General features: G+C 36.1%; 1 long non-coding RNA gene across 1 annotated transcript in view; it reads right to left on the reverse strand.

The window, feature by feature from the left end:
* Window positions 1–21,342, reverse strand: part of LOC147913122 (uncharacterized) — a 40,348-nt gene extending 19,006 nt beyond the window's left edge. Inside the window, exon 1 of the long non-coding RNA XR_015549187.1 lies at window positions 21,000–21,342. This is a non-coding gene — a long non-coding RNA (uncharacterized LOC147913122). The remainder of the gene's footprint in view (window positions 1–20,999) is intronic.
* Between the last annotated feature and the right edge of the window lie 2,155 nt (window positions 21,343–23,497).

Here is a 23,497-nt window from a genome sequence, read left to right on the forward strand (position 1 = left end):
TATATTCAGATTTTGGATTCCCATGTCTGTGGGCTCCTACTTTCTAAGATATCCTCCCTACTTTCCAGTTACTCTGACAGCTCCAAACTTTATTCTCCTAGTCCTTAATTCAGTAATATTGTGATTTTTCAGCTTGAGTGTAGGCATCTAGAACAATGTCGACTGCCTTCAGGTAAAATATAAATAGAATTATCAGCTATTGTATTTGCTCTTTTTCTAAATTTGACAACTCTCCTATCTTTTCCTTTTAATTTTCCAGTACCTTCAAATAATTCTCTCTATATGTGTATGTATGTGTGTGTGAGGGTGTAAGTTCAAATTCGGTTCAGAGTTTATAAATATTATCTGCCAGATGAATAGTCTGCTACAAGCTGTGCTGACATTTCTTGAAGCAGAATTCCCAGGATTTTGGATTGTAATGAAAGGAACACGGGAAACCTTTGGAGGGTTTTAAGAAGGAGTGTGATGTTATTGAATTTAACCTTTATAAACTGCACTCTGTGTGTTAATGTGTTGAGAGTTTTTGTTTTGGGGGGGTTTTTGAGTATAAGATTAATGGAGAGCGTCAATTGCTGAAAATCCAGGCAAGAGATTGCAATGACTTGGATATATCTTAGAGTGGTGAACATGGATAAAAGGTGGGTTATATTGTTTTGTGACTTTGGGCATGCTATTTTATCAATCAACTATAAAATGAGGTAATGATACCTAAAGCTCCTTTTTTTCGTGGAGATAAAATAAATAATATAAGCAACACCTTAGACATTACCTGACACACAATAATGCTCTTCGGCATTTAATATTTTCTCTGTATGTATTACATGACAAATACTGCATTTTGAATGCAGAATCACCCCTCTATTCATGGCTCTAATCATGGAGATACACATTAATCAAATATCAAACAAATACATGAAAATTGTAATGAAATAATTGATATTGAGTTGTTTATGATGACACAAGAGTGTATAATAAGATGACTGAACCTAGTGGTGGGAATCATATATAAAAATATGAAATGATTCTAGTTTACCAATAATAATACAAGAGTATTCTACTGACTGACCTCAAATTCATGTTAATGTTAAGAAGAGTAATTGCTCTTATGAAAGTGAGAAGTGAGATGAAATCTGAATAAAAATAGGTGAAGTTATTTAGGTGGAGAATGTGGGTGAGTAAGATTGCTTCAGAAAGAGGAAACGGTGTGTACAAAGGCCCCCAAACAGAAGAGAGCCTGGAACCGCGGTGGAAAATGAAAAAAAATTGTGATTGCCGCAGAGTTTGAGGGTGATTAAGCTGCACGTGGTGCTCAAAATAGTCAAGAGTCAGGCTATCCAGAAGCCTTGCATGCCATGGAATGGTTTGGTCTTCATCTTTAGAGCAAAGAAAAACTTTTTAGGAGTTTTAGGCAAATTGCTCAAAGAAACTTCAATGTAGAGAACAGACTGGAGAGAGAAAAAATCAGATGAATCAAGTCTCAATAAGTGTGGAATGATGCTAGATGATGTAGATATAATGGTGGTGGTGGTGGCCGTGCTGCTGCTAGTGCTGCTGTTTGTGATTTTGTTTCCTTATTTGTAAAGAAGAAAAAATGGCAGAGAGAAGATTGCCTATTTTGGGGGGTACTGGGGCACAATTTCTGTATGTCTGATATTCTATGGCAGAAAAAAACTAGCAAAGAAACAAGGTAAAATTAGTCTATTTCATACTTCATTAGCACCAATAGTAGAAAGAGTTTCTGGGTCTTCCTAAGCATTTACTGATCCTTGCAGGTAAGCAAGAGTTGCTTGGAGCTAATTATTAGGGTTTCAGTGATACTTGAAATGTCTCAACTTAAATACTTAAAAGGAGGTTGGAATCCAATTTTATTTTAACATAACATTATCTCAGCAATGACTTTATCATAACATAAAGCATATCAGATAGAATTTTCCTCTTCACTCAGTCAGATTGAAGTTCTGTGCATCAATAAAGAGACAGAGCAATTGTACAGAGTTAATCATCATACAGTCCCTAGATGCATCTGGAAAACTATTAAGAACCAAAGAGGAGACTAATGAAAAGATCTCCTGTGGTTTACAGAAATTGCATGCTTTGGTCTTTTTCTCCAGATATTTTCTTTGTTAGTTTTTTCTGCCAAACCTGGCAAAAGCATATTTATTAAACTGCCTCTATTTCCCCAATGTGCTTTATCTCTGGGAAACCAAGAATAGAACGGTCCAAGGAAACATATAATTAATTTTCTTTATCATTTCTTTATGAGTGTGCAAATGAATAAAGGACTTGACTAGCCCTCTAGTCCCTTCTGTCTTCACACACACGCACACACACACACACACACACACACGCACAAGCACACACATTACCCTCATAAATAATATGAAGTCAAGATCTTGTGAAAGCCACAATTTCCACAATATGTATGTTTCTGGATATCTCTGAAGTGTTTCATTTGGCATACCAATTTTACTTCCCCAGGACCATTTATATGGAAGTTGATGCTTCCTGACCCATGTCAACTCCATCTAAATGGAAAAAGTGGCATTGTCCTCTAGAAGCATAGATAGCACAACTAGAGTAATCATCTTTTCATACAGCAGCACCTTGTCTTTGCAGAAAAGTATTGAACAGTGTCAACTATATAAAAATCCATTAATGCAGCCCCATTAAAAATGTCAAAAGAAATGATGTGAACCACAGAAAACCCAATTGACAGAGCTGGATGTTTGGACTCGTAGTCTCAATCCCCGTGAGCATTCAAGGACATCAGTGGTCAAAATGGGTATCTTGAGGGTAGAGAAGCAATCTGCTTTTGTTCCTGGTCACTTTAACTAATAAATATGTGAAACATGTGTGTGTGAACATGTCGGATTTTGATCATTAACAATCACACATATAGCTTACTGTAAACGTGAACAGTGGCTCACCGGCTACACAAAACTTACTATAAAAGAAAAGTTAAAGCTCGTATGAGGTGTCTGCTTCTGACTTCAGAATATAAACTGGTCCCGATGCCTCCATATTTATAATTATTTTTTTTTCTTTTTGAAAAAATGAGGGCAGAGACTTTTCAGCTGTTTAAGACCATGGTGAGAAATATGAATACTCTTAATTGAATTATTTTAGGTGTGTATATATTGTTGTGCATGTGTGTGTATAAGTCAGCTCTGATTCTCCCTTGATTACATATTACCAAAGCCATCTGAGAGGCAAAGAAGGCTCTGTCTGAAGTTGACGTCAAGATGCTGATGACTAAAAGAGAGAAAGCTGTCTTTGAGTATTATCAGCATTCATCGTCCCCAAGAACGAGTATTGGCCTACCAAGCACTATGACCATGATAAAAAAGAACGTCCAAAAGACTGAAGAAACTCTTTGACTCTGCCAGCTAGAGTACCTTGAATATCTTTCATTTTAATGTAGATAAAGAGTGTCTGGGTTTTATTTGTAGTTGAACTAAATTAGAAAGAAAGGCATAAACATATGGTCGTAAGGTGGGAAGACTCCACACATAAATGGTTAGTTAGCCTGCTAACTCAGGGTCTTAGGTAAATAACAAGAGTTAAAGATTAAGAGGGGGAAGATATGATTATGACTGAGGTGGTTAGGAAAGACATACAAGGAAAATTGGGCCTTAAAGTGAAAGGCAAGAAGGGCTTTATAGGGAGGAGGTGCCATGAATGAACAGATCTCATTTGTTGAAATATGAACAATAAATCAGTGGTCAGGATATGGTATTTGAGGTGGCAACAAGGTTGTAAATTTAGAACGATAGGTCAAAACATTTAAAAAACTACCCTTGAAATGGCTTTCTCCTTCAGTTCAACCTTATAAATCTTGCTGCAGAGACTCTCTTTCAGTGTTCACAAGGAAAAGAGAGTTGGCTTGATGACTGACAGTTTCGAGTTCAAATTCCAACTCTTCCATTTCTGAGTTGTGTGACACGGGGTACATTACTTAACTTCTATGAACTTCAGTACCTCTAACATAAAACGGAAATAATATTGCCTACTGAAAAGGCATTATAGCTTGTGGTTAGAAGCACATACTCTGGAAGTAAACTTTCTGGGTTCAAATTCTGGTTCCACCACTTATAAGATCTATACCCTTGGTAAAACTTTTCAACTCTGTGCCTTTTCTTCATCTATAAATTAGGTTATAACATAGAGCTGTTGTGAGTATTGAATGCATAATTTCTTATAAAAGTACCTGGAAAAAAGTGCTTAAAAACTGTTCATTATTAGTGTTTGTGTTATTGTCGTTATATCATGGGTGGTTTGAAAAATGAAACGATATATGTTTGTACTGTGTCAAGCATAGTGTGCAGGATATAGTAAAGATGCAACAATGGTGTTTCATCTCACTCCTGTTTTCCTGCTAAGAAATGTCAGGAAATCTCATTGACCTCCCATTATTCTTCTAATAGTCACACTCTCTGCCGGAAATCTTCCTGCAAACAGTCAAAATTAGCCTTCTCCCAAGTGCCGAAAAGGAACTTTCTCACTCTTAATCAAACCAATTATTCAAGGCCCATACAGGAGATTAAAACTCAATTTCTATATGGCACCATTCTTAGTAAAAACCTGTTGACACAATGATTCTCATTAAGCTATTGATCTCAACGATGAACTCATCTTACCTAACACAGTTAAATATATTTCATAAATACATTCACAGAAACCAGATACATTCTCTGTCTGATCCTTTAATTTATATCAAAACTTTGCTATTATCTCCCCACATAAAAAAATGTATAGCCCTCTTCTCAGTAATATACATTTTTTTATGTTGGAAGGATTTCCCAAATTTCATCTAAAAGAGATGAGTGAACAGAAGCTCAGACTGGTTAACTAACTTGCTTAACAGCTACTAACTGACAAGATGCTAATCTATGGAAATCATCTTAGTTTTTCTTTTTAAAACTATATTACTTTATACTTGGTAATAAATACATTTTTAAAAAACACATACAGTGTGCCTGAAATAGCAAGTCACATTAACAGTCTACTAAAATTAGCATATTTCTTAATCTTGTTTAAAATCTAAAAATACTGCAGTAGCCTCATAAACAATTACAATTTTTTAAATAAACATCACTGCAGTACCAGGAATTGTCTCAATTGAGGCACTCTCTTGCCATCTGCTCCTGAGAAGCCATACAGACTTTAGATTTGGTAAATGGTTCATCATCCCAGTAGCTTCAGGGACATCAATAATAATTTCTGTAGATAACAGATTATCTGTCAGAAAATTCCATGTGTTAACTATTTTTCTCTATCACATTTTCAGAACTAATTAAATAACTAGGCTAATCAGATGTTGAGATTTTTTTGATGTGATTTGTGAAAAATATATTATAATATTAACTTAGGGGTTTCACAACTTCCCATTGCTCACTGTCTGAAGATTAAGTCTTTGTTTCCTAAGGATATTATCCTTAAAAGTAGTTGAAAAGTATACGTGGAACATCATTAATGCGAATTCTGCACATTTTTTTTTCTTTTTTGCAGCATCTGGAGAAGTTAATGGAAGCTACAAATAACAAGTCAAGAATAAATGAAAGACACTAGAGGGGAGCAATGATTTTCCTCTTTGAAAGCAAGTTAGTTGTAACCCCTTAAAATGTGTACAGAAACAGAGACCCATGCGCCTTGCATAGGACATTGCCATAGGTTTGAACTTCCCATCACATACTGAATGTTTTGGATGAGATCCCAATAATGTTGCGTGAAGGTGTAGTAGAGAGAATTCCAAGAGCTGGGAGGAAAAAAATCTGAAATAAACTTGCTTTGTGACCTTGGAAAAATCACTTTCCCTTTCCAAGAGTTAGTTTTATCCTCAGCACAAAACGAAGCTTTGTATAGGTCTGCAGTTCTCAATGTTAATTTATTGGCACCTCTCCTAATCAAAGCCATTCACATGCCCACCATAACTTACTACCCTTGAGTGCTGAAATTCCGGGGCTGAAAACTTTCCTACTTCTCTACCAGATAAGGGACCATAGTGGAATTCAAGAGAATGAAAACAACAATATGCTTTACTTATCTGATGTAATTAATGTAAAATTATGTCATGCAAAATCACATTAAATGCAGCACTGTATCAACTGATTATGACCAACTAATCTATCACAACAGGGCTATTGAGAACCACTGGGCTGGGTAATCTCACAGCTAGTTCTTATGGTGTTAAAAATTGTCTTTCTCTCTCTCATTCTCACACACACATTCTGACTTTTGCTAACTTACTTTAGTTTAAACATTACTAATTGCTACAGGTCTTTGATTAATTAATTGTAAGAACTCTAAGTTACCTAGAGTCTGACTGACCATTTGCTGGTTAGTTCTATCGTCCCCATTAGACGTCAATTTTGAACAGATACCTGCATCCTGATGGAGCAGATTATCCAAGAGAAGAGCAGGGTATAGTCCAACAATGGTCAGAAATAGTGTCTTCAATAAGGTGAGAATGGATACTGATGGAAGGAAATGTATTGGAAAAAGAGATATTGTGGTTCTCGTAAGTATAAAAAGCACCAGACTGGTCTGTCAACAAGGAGTCCTGTGTCTGGTTAAATTACCGAGATCCCTAAGAACAAAATGAGGCAAGTACATGACAGGGATGGGACTCAGTTCTGTGAGGGACTCATAATGAGTCTATAGTCCAGATATTGTAAGAGGCATACCATGGTCAAGACACAGTGACAAAGGGTAATATCATATGAGTTTCTAAAGACTGGGCTGGATCTACTTAAATCCCTGCTAAATAAGTTCACAAGGAGAGCACAGCTAAACTTTCTGGAGGCATAAAAGGGCTTATTGTAAAGTGTTTCTTCTCTCTTACTCCTTTCTATTAAAATTGACCTTCCTTATCCTCCATAATCCCTGGGTCTGTTCTCTGTCTTCCAAAGAGACAACAAGCTAACTTGTAAAGTGAATGGTCAGTAGATATTTACTGAATAAATATATTATCCATTCCTCATTTTTCTATATGCATACTTATTTTAAAAATAGTTTATATTCACTCTTATGGCCAAAAAAAAAATGGCCGTGAGAGCAAATTTATAAAATATAAAAGCATTAAAAGTAGGAAAATGAAAAAAATAACGCCAAATAATCCCAAGAATGTGACTATTTTGATGTGTTCTCATCTAGTAAATCAGCCATGTTTATATAGTTGTGAACATTTGGTATGTAAAATTTTATTTCCTACTTTCTTTCCAAAATTATATCAGACATTTTCATGTTGGTTTATACAAGTCATACATATTATGATTGGATTATATTCCATCCAGTTAATGTTTCATCATTTGTTTAACCATTACCTTATTGTTAGATAATTTATTGTTTTCTAATCTTTACTTTAAAAAATGAACATGTTTATGCATTAGGGTGTTTACTTTTTCTGTTTAATATATTTCCTTTAATATGTTTAACATCAAAGAAATTAAATCAAGAGGTGTCAATGTTCTTTAGAAATATTCTGATTTGTGTTATCCTTATTACTCAAAATACAAAATCTTCCTAAGATTAAGTCCCAGTTTATTCACAGAAAATTTGGATAAACTTTAAATGACATTTTAAGCCATAAAGTGTTTTCAAATAAAAATGATGTATCCTGATTATTTTGAAAAATTAAACCATAAAGTAAGATTTAAACAAGGAAAATAACACAATTTTCACAACTTTCCATATCCAGAAATTGCCATAGTTGATACTGGTAAGACCTAACCAAATATTTTTCTATGTAGATGTAAAAATAGGAGAAGGGATAGAAGGATAGATTGATAGGTGTCTCAATTTATGTGTATGCATATGTATTTAAAGTGATTTTCTTAGATGCCTTATTTCATTTAAAATAATTTTATTTGATTTTAGAAAAATGAGATAAAAAAGAAGGAAACAAAGAGCTATTGACATACTAGGAAGCATGTTCTCACCATATCAGGTAACCGTCTATGAAACAGACTTCTAAAATAAAACAAAAAATAACAGAAGCAAAGATATTACAGAAGAAATGTTAATATAGATATCAACTTTATTGTTGTGAGGCTCTGCTATTAAAAGTAAGGAATTTAGCTTATACTACAATTCCTCTCACTACCCTTCCTCTCCTCTCTTGATTGTTAGTTATATTGCCAATGTTTACATCACTAGTATTTTGTTCTATAGTTCTATTGATCCCCGTCTCCTACACAGCTGAGTAGAATAGATCATTTTTCATGACATAAATTAGCAGAAAGAACAGTGAAGAAAGCTTTAAGGTAGATGAGTATGCCTATCTATCTCTCAATACTGAGTTCTTCTTTGCAACAATTCTGACATTAACTATACGTTAATATGATATTAACTATAAGACAATATAAACTCAAGAATACTTGATTTACGTGTGAGTTGTAACATGTCCATGGGAGAAAAAAAAACAATTATGTATCTTGCCGAAAATTTTATTGATTACAAGACTCCATGTTTAAGTTGTTTGCAATTCAAACCCTTTCTCATGTCATCAGGACATTTACCACTACACAGACACCTCACAACATCCACACCCATTCCTCTCCTGGAGAGAACATTAAGTCTGTTTACTTATATTCATGGTTACTTGGCTAATTATGATATATGTAAATTTCCATCTGGTATCATTTTCCTTAATGCTAAAGGACAAGACTTCCTATAATGTTGCTTGTAATACTGGTCTTGTAATGGTAAATTCTCTCACCTTTTGTATGTCTGGAAAAAAAAAAGGTAAAATATTTCACCTTTATTTTTGACAGATTTTTTGTTGGTTGTGGAAATCTAGGTTTACAAACGTCTTCTTTCACTGTGTTAAAGATGTCATTCCAGTTTGTTCTGGCTTGCGTGGTTTCTGGTGACAAGTCTGCTGTCATTTCTTTATCTTCCTGTGTATGTAATATTTATTTTTTCCTTCTGGATGCTTTTTTTTTTTTTTTTTGCTGAGGAAGATTCTCCCTGAGCTAACATCTGCAGTCTTCCTCTATTTTGTATTTGGGTCACCACCACAGCATGGCCACTGCTAAGTGGTGTAGGTCCATGCCTGGGAACTGAACCTGGACCGCCGGAGTGGAACGTGCCAAACTTAACTAGTAGGCCTCAGGGCTGACCCCCCGGATGCTTTTAAGACTATTATTTATAAATGTTTTGTTGTTGTTGTTGTTTTGGGGGTTATTCAAATTGAATAGAGTATTTTGTTGTGGTTTTCTTCATGTTTCTTGTGCTTGGGGTTTGTTGAGCATCTGGGTCCTGGGGTTAGTGGTTTTTAACAAGTTTGGAAAAATTATGGCCATTATGTGTCTTCAAATATTTTTTCTTCTCCATTTCCTCTCCTCTTGGAACTCCAGTTACATGTGTCCGTCCACTTCAGGCTGTCCTGAGGCTTACTGAGAATTTGTTCACTTTTTCTCCTCTTGTTCTTTTATTTGGAATTATCCTAGCGGAAAGATGAACTTTTGGCCCTGTGTAAGCTTTGTGTATCCTTCTGTTTATTCCTTTCCGGGGTTTCCTTCTTGAATATTGAATACCTCACATGCATGTGCAGAAAAATCCTCAGTCTAGAATTGAAAGGGACCACTCTGCAGATCTCTGGAACAACCTATGAAATTCCTCTCTAGTGTTTGCCCCTCAACTTCAAGCTGACTTGGCCTCGCCAAACTCTAAACTCTGTCTCTTCAACTCAGCGAGACCATTGGGTTCTGCTTGGGTTCTCTTCACTGTGCTGAAGCTTGGAACTGTTGTAAATTGGGACTATTGGAGGACTCACTTTTCTTTTTATTTTCTTCTCCTAGTGATCATTATCCTGTGCTGCCTATTGACAAATATCTGAATAATTTGGCTTCATGTAGTTCATAGATGTACCTTGAAGCTTATCTTTCCTTGTTTTCTCTATCTTACCATAAGCAGACCTCTTATGAAGAAAAGATTAAGTATTAAAATAGTGATATTGCATATTTGTAAGTCCTCTCTTTTTTTAAACACGACTCTCATTTCATTCTGTTGTGTGGGACTCAGTTTCCGTTTAAAAATATAGTACTCTTCTTTCATGACCCACCATATCCCTAGTTCTCATATATTTAATCAAAACACTGTTAAATGGATATTTCAAGATGCTAAAACTTACTTTTAGGGAAATCTGTGTCTGACCAAGATCTCGGGGTTTCTGCTTCTCAGTTGTCATCAATCTCATCCTCCCTTCAGTCTTCATACTCTTTTTGTTATAAATTGTGCATTTAGTGGCATTTGTTAAAATAATTTTTTCTTTGTTTTACGGTTGTAGCTATTTATCTATTTCTCAGGTGATGAGTTTACTTGTATATATTTTCTAATTCAGTGTCAAGGGAGAAGAGAATTTCAGGGTGTTTTAAATGCAGTGGAACAGGTGCATAGAACTGGGATGCAAATATTTTTGGGAGGACTATGTCTATTTCTAAATGTTTATACTTTTTACAATGTGTATGTATATGTTATGTTATTAGTGTATATTCATGAAGATTCTCTTGTATATAGAATTCCCATTGCGTATATTTTTCTCAAATTGTTGGGAGCCCTGTTTAATTGCTCAAAATATATTTTTTGTATTTTCTATATACTAGAGCCAATTTTTAACATATAACCACCAACTTTCTTTCAAAGAAAGTAGATATCAGTAGTAAAACTGGAAAATGATATATTATTTCCACCCTAAACTGCCTACCTCATATAGGCTAGATAGCTGCCAAGCATTCTGAATATCCTATAGACAGGAGAGTACTTGGAAGTTTGTGAGAATTTTTTTCATAAAAAGAAAATCAGGCTTAAGAGAAAAAAAGTAAAATACTGTTAACACCAAACCGTTGAGGGAGGAACTCTACCACGAAAATACACAGCCTCAAAGTTCACTTCCAAAAGGTAGCACATATTGTTTTTAAATGGATTTTTTAAATCCATTTCTTGGTTTAGTGTTTGTATTACTTTGTATAATTAAAATTTTTTCTCATGTGTAGACTTTCAATTTCATTCCTTGTGGGCTTAATAGATAGGCAAGCTTGGAAAGGAAATATATGGTTCATAATGTTTCGGAATGATCTATTGCAAACAGTTTTATAGAAAACAGATACCTCCAGTGTAATATGCAATTCTAATTATCTTAGAATCATGTGATATACACAGCACAGCACATTTCGAATTTTAAGATAGTTTTTTATATTTTCATTCGATTTAGCCCACTGCTGTAATCAGTTTTATGTCTGTGTTTTAATTTTGTTTATGTGCCCTCTAACAATGTACTTAATATCTCAAAGTGCTTTGCCAGAAGCTCTAAGAAAGGCATCCTTTCATTACCACAAATGGATTACTTTTCATAAGTCTCATTTCCCATATATTTCATTAAGTCTTTTTTCATATCAGAGCTGTTTCACATACACACACCTGAGAAAAGAGACAGATGCAAGATAGCCACCTGGGTCTCTCAGAGAGGAATGTCCTCTAAATTTAAAATAGTAATGTATGCATAGAGCTGCCTTGGCTTGGGGTAGATACAAATCATTAGATGATTGATACACACAGCAACATGAATGAAAAAAAGAGTGCATTCTATATGATTTTATGTAGGTAAAAATCCAGGAAATGTATTCTATAGTGACAAAAGTGATTAAAAATGGGCGTGAAGAAACTTTTGGGAGTGATAGATATATTTATTATCTTGATTATAGTGATGATTTCATGAGTGTATACATATATTAAAATTATCAAATTATACCCTTGAAATCTGTACATTTTAATGTATATAATTTATGCCTCAATAAAATTCTTAAAATACTAATCATCTGTTTAACTGCAAAGACAGTTAAAAAGCGGAAATAGCATGGGTTTAACAGGTAGATGACTCTGAAAGGCTAAATTCACATCTCATTAGTTGTATAACCCTGGACAAGGCATTCATCTATCTGCTCTATGGTTTCTTAAGACTTTTCGAGCGTATTGTCCTGTAGAGTGATTTATTTTGCAGATGAAGAAAGCAGAGCTTAGGAGACAGGTAAGAACTGAAGTTCTTTTTATCCTTGCAAATAATATTTTAAACTATTAAATGTCTTTATTAACTATTAGATATGATTGTGTAAAAAATGAAGTAGGAATCACAGTGTGATTTTCAGTTTTTCTACATCCCCTCCAACACTTGGTATGGTGAATGTTTTTCATTTTAGCCCTTCTAATAGGTATGTAGCAGTGTCACTTTATAGTTTTGATTTGTATTTCTCTAATGGCTAATGATGTTAACTTTCTTTTCATGGGCTTCTTTGTCATCATACCTCTTACCTCACGATCTTACAACATATCTTGTTGACCTGGCATTAGGCAAGGTCTCTTTCAGTTTTTTTAGTTCAAGTTGTTGGCCTTGGAGCTGGGCACTAGTTTTACAATGTGCTTTCAACCTTTTCTGTTTTCAGTGGAACTTTTTTGGGGGCCGTGTTTGCCTTCCATTATGTTCCTGCGGTATGTAGCAGTCATTTCCCTTAACTTCCTCCTGTTACTTCTTACATTTATCTTTCCAAGTAGTTTGTCCCCCTAAATAAGCTTTCTTAGTATACTGTCTGGCAATTGGTTTTTAATGTTAGATCCCAAGAAATCTGTTCAGTTGCATTGGGCTTTTCAGATTCTACGTGTATTCAATGGTGCTAAATCAAACTTTGTATGTGAAAGAAATGCGCATGTCTGGATGTTTTACCATCTCATTCTATTTGGTAATTCAGTACTGTATTTGAGTGTCTGTCTTCTGTTAGTTGTCATTGCTATCAGCCTCTCCTTTGAGCTTATTTTAGCTCCAGCAATGTAACATAGATTTAATGTGAGCAGTATAACATAGATTTAATGATTCAAAGGTTGGTATCTTTTCCGGTTTCCTTTTTTGCTTTTATAAAGAAAATAAGGTTGTGTTTTTTGTTTGAGACAATACATAAGTAAATGCCCTCCCTGCCCAGCCTTTCCCCTGCCCCTGCAGGGTGCTAGGACCCCCGCTGGTCCTAGGCAGGGGAGGCCAAGTTAGCCTGGGCCATGAGAGGAGAGCAGAGTACTCTCTGCTTAGGAGCTTCCTCACAGTCAGAGCCAGAGAGGAAGAGCATTCAGGAATGGATTTTGGCTTTGTTAGGCAAAAAATAAAATTAAAAAACTTGACGCTCATGCCCACTATACAAATGAGGGCCAAGAGGCACCACCTCTGAGTTGGAACCATCTCTGGCAGTTGGAGTTAGGGTCCTGGTGCTGCCCCTGGCCCCCCAATTTCCCAAGTTCTGGGGTAGGACACAGGACAGGGAAAAGTAGCTCTCAGCACAGAAGTTGCAGAAAGAGGAGGAGAGAGGGGGAAGTCACAGCAATCTCTGTACCCACACGGTAAAAAAAAAAAAAAAAAAAAAAAAAAAAAAAATTACTGAAAAAACACCCAAAGCTTAAAACTTTGATGAAGTTTCTGTTTAAATAGTTTACCAATTTTTGATTAGGTTCTTTGTTTTCTTATTACTGAGTTTTGGGAATTACTTATATCTTGGACAAAAGTCCCATATTGTATAAATGTTTTGCAAATAATTTCTCACATTCTTTGACTTGTCTTTTCATTCTTGTAACAGTGCTTTTAACATTTCTTAATGGTATTTTGAAAATGGAGCAGAAGTTTTTAATTTTGATAAAGTTCAATTTATCAAGTTGCTCTTTGTGTATGGTGCTTTTCTTATTGCATCTAAGAAATCTTATATCACCAAAATTCCATGATATTTGCTCCAATTTTTTAAATTTATTTTATAATTTTAGATTTTACCTATATGTCTAAATGATCCATTTTGAATTTTTGTATATGGTGTGAGTTATGAATTGAAGTTCAATTCTCTTGCATGTGCTTATCCAGCAAAATTTGTTGAAAAAACTTTTCTATTTCCACTGAAATATAGTCACATCTATGTCAAAAGTAAGTTGACTGTATAAGTGTGGATCAGTTCTGGACTCTATTTGTCCATTGATCTATTTGTTTATCTTTTAATGCCAATACCATCTTGTCTTGATTACTGTTGCTTTGTAATATACCTTGAAGTCAGTTAGGGTTACTCACTCATGTTTGTTCTTTTTCAAATTTCTTTCAGTATTCTACTATCTTTACCTTTACATATGAATATTAGTTTAACTTGTTACTCTCTACCCAAATAAAAAATGAATTGCCAGATGTCATTTTGTTTATGATTGCACTGAATATAGATCAAGTTGGGGAAATCAGCCTCTTAATAATATTAAGTCTTCTGACCAATGAGCATGATACATCTTGCAGTTAAGTTTTCCTAAATATTTTTGGTAGTATTTTTTGCTCTGAAATCTACTCTGTCCGATATTAATATAGCCCCTCAAGCTTTCTTTCAATTAGTGTTAGCATGGAATATATATATGTATTTTTTAATTATTTTACTTTAACTTATTTCTGTTATATTTAAAGTTATTTTCTTTTAGGCGTCATGTAGTTAGGCCTTTTTTTTAATCCTATAGACCATTCTTTCTTTTAATTGAGGTTTTTAGACCATTTACATTTAACTGATTGTTGGTACAACTAGGTTTAAATCCATCAACTTGCTGTTCGTTTTCTATTTGTCCAATATGTTCTTTGTTCTTTTTATATCTTCTTTTGGATTAATGTAGATGTTTATGAGTTCTTTTTATTTGTTTGTTGGCTTACTAGCTATAATTCTTTGTTCTATTATTTTTGTGATTGCTTTAAGTTCATAGCATACATATTTAACTTATCAGAGCCCACCTTCCAGTGATATTATACTACTCCATTTAAAGTATTAAATTTTCAATAACATACTTCCATTACTCTCCTCCTGGCCTTTGTACTATTGTTGTCTTATACTTCTACAAATAACTGTTATTATTGTTTATATTTCATTTCTTTTATTATATATTTTTTATTATAACACTATATTGTTATTATTTTTTTAAACTATCAGTTATCTTTCAAAGAGATTTAAATAATAAAAATTTCTTATATGTTTAGCAATGTCTTTCATTTCTCATGCTCTTCATTCCTTTGTATAGATCCATATTTCCATGTTGTATAATTTTTCTTTTGCCTGGAGGACTTTCTTTAAAAATTATTGCAGTGCAGAAGAACTTCAACTTGTGTATGTCTGAAAACGTCTTTATTTCACCTTTGTTTATGAAAGATATTTCTAAGGATATAGAATTCTATATTGACAATTTCTTTCTTTCATTACTTTTAATATTTTAAAGATGTTTCTCCCTTTTCTTCTCACTTACATTATTTCCAGAGAGAAATTTGCTACCATCCTTACCTTTGTAAGTTTAACATTTCTTGTTTTTCTAGTCGCATTTAAAAATTTCTCATTATCACTCGTCTTGAGCAATTTCATTACGTTGTGCCTTAAGGGTAGTTTTCCCCATGGTTCTTTGTTGAGCTTCTTGTGTCTATGGGTTTATAGCTTTCATCAAGTTGGAAATTTTCAGCCAATAATTTTTTTTTCAGGTCTTTTCTGTCTTTTATTTGTGAAGGACTTCAATTACGCATGTATTGGGCTATTTGGAATTTTTTTTTCTTATGACTGATGCTCTGTTCATTTTTTTAGTCCTTTTCCTCTTTGGATACTTAATTTTGTTGTGTCTTCAAGTTTGTTAATTTTTTACTGATATATCTAGTCTGCTGTAATTCTCACTCAAATTTTTTTTTTTTTTTTAATATCAGACATTGTACTTCTCATTCCTTGAGGTTTGCTTTGGGTCACTTTTATATTTTCCATAACTAAAATTGAAAGATGGGAAGAATTCATCAACCGAACCCTGTATACGTTAATACAGCAAATTAGTTATCTTTGATTGTAGCTGACAAAGAGTTAAACAGTCTGCTTTTTTCTGATTAGTGAGTCTTCATATTAAAGGGGTAACCAGGAGTGTGAAGTCAAAACTTTCTCTCGACAAAAAAATAAGCAGTTGCCAATTAAACCCTTTCCATCTGTATCTGGTAGACAAGCTTTGAAATAATTTTGTTGTTTGTCTCAATACTGCAACCTATGAGAAGTCATTAGCATTTTCCTGACATTTTTTTCTTTCCAAACTCCTACTTAATAATAAAATTTCATGAGAATGATTCCCATCAAATCTTGTGCTAGGTATCTTCTGTTTTCCCACCACCTTGCTTATGACTTTGTGGAGGTTGAACTTTGTGGACAGCATCAGTGGACTCCAGTGCCCACTGATTTTGGTTAGGTTAGAGTAAGACCAATGGGATGCGTAAGTAGGATATTAGAGAGCAGGAGGAGAGTGAGATCAGAGTTTTTACTTCCCTAGTTCCTCTCTGCTAGTTTACCGCGGGTTGGCTGATATATTTCCTTAAGGCCACAGATTCTGCCAGGCATCTTTCACATGCAGATCTCTCTCTGATTTCTGCTAACCACTCTTCCCAGCACTTCTTTGAGCCTTGCTTAGTGGAAATAGCTCCTCTCTTGTTACTAACCCTGGGACATTTCACCCTCCCTTATTGATTTCCCCCAATCTGCTCATACTTTGGAAATAATCCCTTTACTAAACTCTTACGATTATCTAGCTTTAGTTCATGATTATCTATTTCTTGTTTAGGTCTTTATAGAAATAGCAGTATAGATATAAATACAATGGTTTTGTAGAAGTAGCAGTAAAGAACTTTATTGTCCCCTAAACTCATTTTATGAAAGAGGAACCTGAGACAAAATGCATGTCATAATCTATAACATACCATATCAATTTTTCTCCTAAATAACAATAACATCCACTGATTGTTTTATAGTGATAAAGTCACAGACCTAGAAATCGTCCAGATAGAGTCTTACAACTTAATGTGGATAAAATTGAGGTTCAGAGAGGCTGACTTTCCCAGAATCAAATAAAGCTGGTCAAAGGAGAACTGAGATTAGAACCAGTTACTTGATCTGATGGTCTTTGGGCTATATGGACACAATAATAGGGTTATTGGAATTAATAGAATAAAGTCAATAGGATTGGGTATTTGAAGTTTGAAGTGTCCAAGAATATGTGAATTTATGAGATCTATAATGTCGATCATTCCACTAGTGGATGTGGTCAATATATTAAAGTCTAACTATCCAATAGATTGGGGACAAATGATATTCATAATTCCAATTTTTGCAACTGTGAATTCAATATTTTGTTAATTAATTGTTCATCCACTTAAATATTGATTAATCATGTATTCTATGTGGGGACCCTGGTAGCCACAGTTAATACAAGGGCAAAAAGATATGCATACATACAGCCTTGTGGAGGTGACAGGCTGGTTGGGGAAGTGGACATATAAAAGCAATCACAATATAATTTTATCAGTGCTATTACAAAGAAATCAAAAGATGCTTTGAAATATTAATCACAAACATCTCAGTCAATCTTGGTGGACAAAAGAAGATCACAGGAGGATATTATGAATAAATAATATGAAATGGGATTTGAATTAGCAGCAGGGTTTCTCAACCTGGGCACTATTGCCCTCTGGACTAGATAATTCATAGTTGATGAGGGTGGGGTGGGATTCTGTCCTATGCATTGTGATTTGTTTAATAGAATCCCTGGTCTCTTCACACCAGATGCCAGTAACACTACTCAATTTAACAATCAAAAATTTCTCCAGACATTGTCAAATGTTCTGTGGGGGACAAAATGCCCCACAGTTGAGAACCACCAAAGGAAGAGACATAGGGTCAAGAATGATATAGAACATAGGAGTCTGAATACTGGCCACCAAAGAGATCAGGTCCTAATCCCTGGAATTTGTGTGAGTGTTACCTTATTTGGTAAAGTTTTGTAGCTGGGATTAAATCAACGATATTGAAATGATATTATCCTGAATTATATGAGTGGCTTCTAAATGCCATCATAAGTGTCCTTATAAGAGAGAGGCAGGGGGAGATTATACCCTTACAGAGGAGGAAAGGGCAGCGTGAAGATGGAGGCAGAGATTGGAGCGATGCAGACACAAGCAACGGATTGCCAGCAGTCACCAAAAGGTGGACAGGCCAAGGAAAAATTCTCCCTTAGAGCCTCTGGAGAAACTGTAGCCCCACCGACACCTTGATTACAATCGAGTGAAACTGATAAACTTATGGTCTCCAGAAGTATGATAGAGTAAATTTCAGTTGTCTCAGCCACGACATTTGTGGCAATTTGCTACGACAACCACACATAACAAATACATAGGCAATATAGTCAGATAAAATAGAATGTAAAATGAGAAGAATGTATTAATAATAAAGTTTCTTAAATGTGAATAATTAAATGTATGTGTGTGCAAGGCAGGACAGGAGAATGTGTATAAAAGAATGATGACAGTTATAGCTGTGGAAATAAGCAAGGACTGGATTATGCTGAGTAAACGTATTTGTTTCTAGGGCTGCCATAACAGATTGACACAAACTAGGAGACTTAAAATAACAGAAATTTCTTCTACCACAATTCTGGAGGCTAGACGTATAAAATAAAGGTATCAGGAGGGCCATGCTTACTCGGAAAGGTCCAGGGAAAAATCCTTCCTTGCCTCTTCCTAGCTTCAGTGGTCACCAGCAATCATTGGTGCTCTTTAGCTTATACAGAGAGTAATGGGAAAATTCCCAAGGATTTTACTCAGAGACGTTATTGGATAAGCATTTTAAATGATAATCCTTAACGTTACAGATAGAATGACTTGGACTGAAAAAAAGTTGAGACAGGGATATCAGTTAGTAGGCTGTTGAAATAATCCAGGAAAGGCGTGCTGGAGGCCTAAACTAGTGAAATAGCCATGTTTTTTGAGATAACTGGATAGATTCAAAACATATATGGGAGCTAGACTCCACATAATTGGAATTTCTTTAGATATACGATGAAGATAAGGGCAAAACAGCTAAATCTATGGCTTGGGAAATTATGAGGATGTTGGTTGTATTCACTGAGGTGGGTTTTAGGAGAAGCAGCAGTTTTAGAGTAGATGAAGAATGAGTTCAGTTTTGAATCTAGAGTCTTGTGAACCCCATTTATGAGATGCCTAGATGAGGAAACAGATTAGGTAGTTATATTTGTAGGAAATTTGAAAGTGGTACATTCAGCAAATAGAAGGCAACTGACGCAATGGAGAGGAAAATATAATCACAGTTAGGAGATTGAGATGGTGGAACAGTCAGAACGTAACCAACCTCAATATTCAAATCCTCCACTTTGCAATTAAGGATAGAGTTGACCTGGTCAAGGGGTTCTTGCATCATCTGGATAGAGTGGCAAATCTTTGCCAAAGGCAAAGTGTGTGGGTGAGGGTAGAAACACTGAAGCTGAATTGATAAGCACAGCTGACAGTTCTGAAAGAAGATAGAGGTCTAAGCAGCAGGCCCTGATTCTAGGATGTTGCCAAGCTTCACTTGCCGTAATGTGTTTCTAATATGGATCCTGTGCCAAGAGCCTGGATTTAGAGAAAACAGGGGAATCAGAAGCAAGCGAGACATCTGGGTCAGGGTGAGCGAAAGGTAGTTTAGGAGCACCTGAACTTTTACTTAGAACTGTCATAGCATTTTATGTATTGCTGTATGGACCAGCTAGAGGGAAGTGTGTTTGTAGGTCAGCTCAGTTTGAAGGATCAGGAGCAGAATTGGAGGCATACCCATTTTGACGTTGCTCATTCTCAATGCTCAGCTCTGTAATGAAGAGCCTGTCTCCATTTGTTTTTTGAGTCTGATGTTTGACTGCTGGCAGCTTTTAAGCCTCTTTGCCTTGTGTCCTATATGTAGACAAACTGATAAGGAAACCTGGGTGCTCCTTTGGTACAAGCAGGACATTCAAACCACGAAAAGTCCCAGCCCACACCAGAGAGCCCTCACTCCAGTCCCACCTCCTAACCACAGTAAAAATGCATGCCAGTCTCCTTTTCCTGCTTTCTCAAGCCATTTCTAATCTGCTTGAGAGGCCTGCCTGCTCCTTGCAGAGACCTCAGCTATGTAAGTAATCAACCTTTTCGTACCCTCTTGGTGTGTTTGTGGTATCGTTAGTGTCTCTGAACCAAATCTTTGGTGAGGGGGTCCATCTGCCTCTGCAGGTGATCGTAGCAGTTTCTTTAGGTGTAGGCTGCCTTGCTTTGCTTGGAATACCTATTATGAGCCAGTCAGAGACCTCTTTTTGAAAAGCCAACTGTTTTGAGTTAGCTCTCCAAAGACATAGCAATGCCTATGCAAGAACTAGATTATGTTTCTGTAATTCTCTCTCTCTGGCAACAAATCACTATAAGCTTCACCACAGCACTTATTTTCCAGAGGCTTAGCTATTGCATCATGCCTGAGCAAGGAGACTTAGACCCTTTGATGGAGCTATATTACAATATATGCGGTGGATTGTCACATTTATGTGGTTGATGGCAACATAGGGATATTTTGCCATGTCCTATTAACCAAGAGAAAGTAAATCCGTTGCCAAGATAGGAACTTATTGCTACTTCAATTCGAGTTGCCTCAATATCTGCCAGGGTACTCATTTTTTAGGTCAGTGTATGTTCCCACAAAGGCTTTTATAGATGTATATGAAGGCAAATGGCATCCCAGGAAACATGGTTCCGTGGTCCCGTTAACGTATGTGACTTCCCAAGCTTGAATTGTACCATGTTTATTTTCCCCTTCACTTGTCCACAATTTCTCCCATTTAATTTAGATTGTTCAATTACCATTAATTCCAGGCAATCTATTGTTTAATTGGATGGATTTCAATTGCAAATTAAGACTGCTGATTTCAACCAAGAAAGCTAATTTAAACCTGACAACAGGTTTGTTTAAAAAAAAATTCGGGGAAATGGTATGAGAGAATAGAGAATAACACAGACATTTGTTTCTGTTTTAAGGTGTCACTTGTTTGTTTAATTAGAGCAAAACCGTAGTTTTCTACTAACTAACTTTCTAAATTGCAGAAATAACTAGCACCGTGACTCCTCATGTGGGGAATATTGTCATAAAAGGCTTACCTACCCATTTAACAATTCCAGGACAGTTTCTTCTTGCTTATACAAAGAGTTTTGTCATTGAACAAGCTCCATCTTATAATCATTCTAAGCAAAAATATAAGGTTAAGTAGAGGTTATATGATGAAATATGTGGCACTGTACAGCACAAGAGAAAAAAGTGATGAAGGTACCCACTCAGTAGTACTGAAGGAGGCTTTGTGAAATGTTAAGTTAGGCAGTAGCTCTCAAGAAATATGTAGAGAGACTCAAAGGTTGGTGTAAGCCTATCATCAGATTCTGGGCATATATCTGTTTAAGAGATAAAGAGAGACAAAACTCTTCCATTTGAGTAATATACCATATTACCCATGATCTTTCTTTGCATGATGGATAAATATATTTAAAAACAAGCATGCCAAATCAGTTACTTTGGAAACTTCCCAATAAGGAGATGACAGTAGAAAAAGTATATAAATCAAGAAATAATTTCCGGGGGCCAGCCCAGTGACATAGTGGTTAAGTTCGCACTCTCTACTTCAGTGGCCCAGGATTCGCAGGTTCAGATCCCAGGCGTGGACCTACACACCGCTTATCAAGCCACCCTGTGGCAGCGTCCCATATAAAGTAGAGGAAGATGGGCAACGGATGTTAGCCCAGGGCCAATCTTCCTCAGCAAAAAGAGGAGGATTGGCCACAGATGTTAGCTCACGGCTAATTTTCCTCACCAAAAAAAAAAAAAAAGAAGAAGAAAGAATTTACTTCTTTAAAAAATGACACTGACTAAAACTTACTGAGGCATTCTTAACACTTATGCTAGTTGCTCCAGCAGTGTTTAGAAAATGTACTTATGCAGAGTAGAATATAAAGGAAAGAATTAACGAAGATTCAGAATTTTTAAAGCACCACGTGGTGGTGAGTTTGAAGAATATACAGAAAAAGAATTTCAAGGTCTGAGCATTTTCAAAAGCAAGAGTAAAATGAGTTATGAGGAAAGCTTTATGTAGATAAATCTCTGGATTCAAAGTGAGTATTTCAAAGGTTGTTTTAATTTTCACACACTGGTGACAGCCATTGTCCATGCCGAGATTCTGGGAGGTTTATTTATGATATGGTAACCACAATGAAGGGTCTTCAATACAAGAATGATGGCAAAATGGGAAATGATTATATTCCAAGTAAACATTGTTATTGTATTCAGAAAAATGGAAAGAAAGGACAGTATGTTTTCATAATGCGTATTATAACCAAATAGAAATAGTACTTAACAAGAATATTGATTAAGTAAAGACAAATGACTTTGCGAATATATTCCTAGGTTTTGCCCAAACTGAATATTAGGATTTTGATTACATTCCTTAGAAAGGATGAGCCTACACTGGCAGTTATCAATTTATGACAATTCCTTGATAAAATTTTATAAGGATTAAAATTGATTGGCTGAAATCAACAACCCTTGCTATAAGTGAAAATTATAAATATTTTATTCTATAATAAACTTTAAAACCTGTTTAGAAAAAAGTAGAAATAGAGGTTTCCAAGTCAAGATGGCAGTGTAAGCAGACTCTGAACTCACCTCCTCCCGTGGACACAGCCAATTTACAGCTACTCACAGAAAAATTACCCCTGAGACAGAACTGAAAACTGGATAAGAGGAACTCCTGCAACAAAGGACAATCCGAATCGAGGTGGAAGAGGCAGAAACTCCCTTCTGGAGAGAAAAAACGCTGCCTTCACGAGCCGCAGTGCCTCATGGCCGCCCGGGAGCAACCCACAGGTCCGCAGCCTCCCTGGAGGAGTGGGGCCCTGAGCCGGGGAGCACCCCAGCTGTGGGCATTTTGTGGACCCAGTACAATTGAGACAAGTGGCATAATATCTGACTTTGCCTGCTACTAAAGCATTGGGGAGAACCCCCAGAAAAGCTGGTTCACAAAGAAATTAAAACCGGCCCTTAAAGGGCCCACACACAAATTCATCCGTTTCAGAAAGCAACCTAAAATCAGCAGAAAGAAAGGTGCACAGTGCTTTGGTGAAAAGAGACTCACCTGATAGATTCTGAGTGCATTGCAGGGAGAAGTGAGACCTCTCCAGGGAGTGAGACATTGGCGGCGGCCATTGTTGTGGCCTGGTGTGGGCCTGCTGACACAGATGCCTTTGGAGTTCTCCCTGGGGCCTGCTAGCCCAGGTCTGACCCACCCACTAGAGCACCAATTTAATCCAGCTCAGCCAGGGCAGGCAGCCCACCCTAGAGACTGGCCCCACCCAACAACAAGCCCTCAGGCAACTTGTGGGTCTGTGTAGATTGGTGACTGGATTCTCTGCAGCCTGGCAACTGAGCCCACTTCAATGGGGCAGGACAGGCACAAGGAGTGGGTGGAAAGTGTGGGGCGGTGGTGGAGTGTGTGGGGCTCCTGCCGTGGAGAGACTAGGTCCACTTCAGGAGGTTGGGGCATGCACACGGGGCAGGACTGTGTTGACTGTGTGTGTGGACCTGTGGGCGGCAGGGCTTGTCAGCTGCAGAAGACT

The sequence above is a fragment of the Ceratotherium simum genome, chromosome 30 (genome assembly GCF_057802395.1).
Source record: "Ceratotherium simum simum isolate JZ-2026a chromosome 30, ASM5780239v1, whole genome shotgun sequence".
NCBI lineage: Eukaryota > Metazoa > Chordata > Mammalia > Perissodactyla > Rhinocerotidae > Ceratotherium > Ceratotherium simum.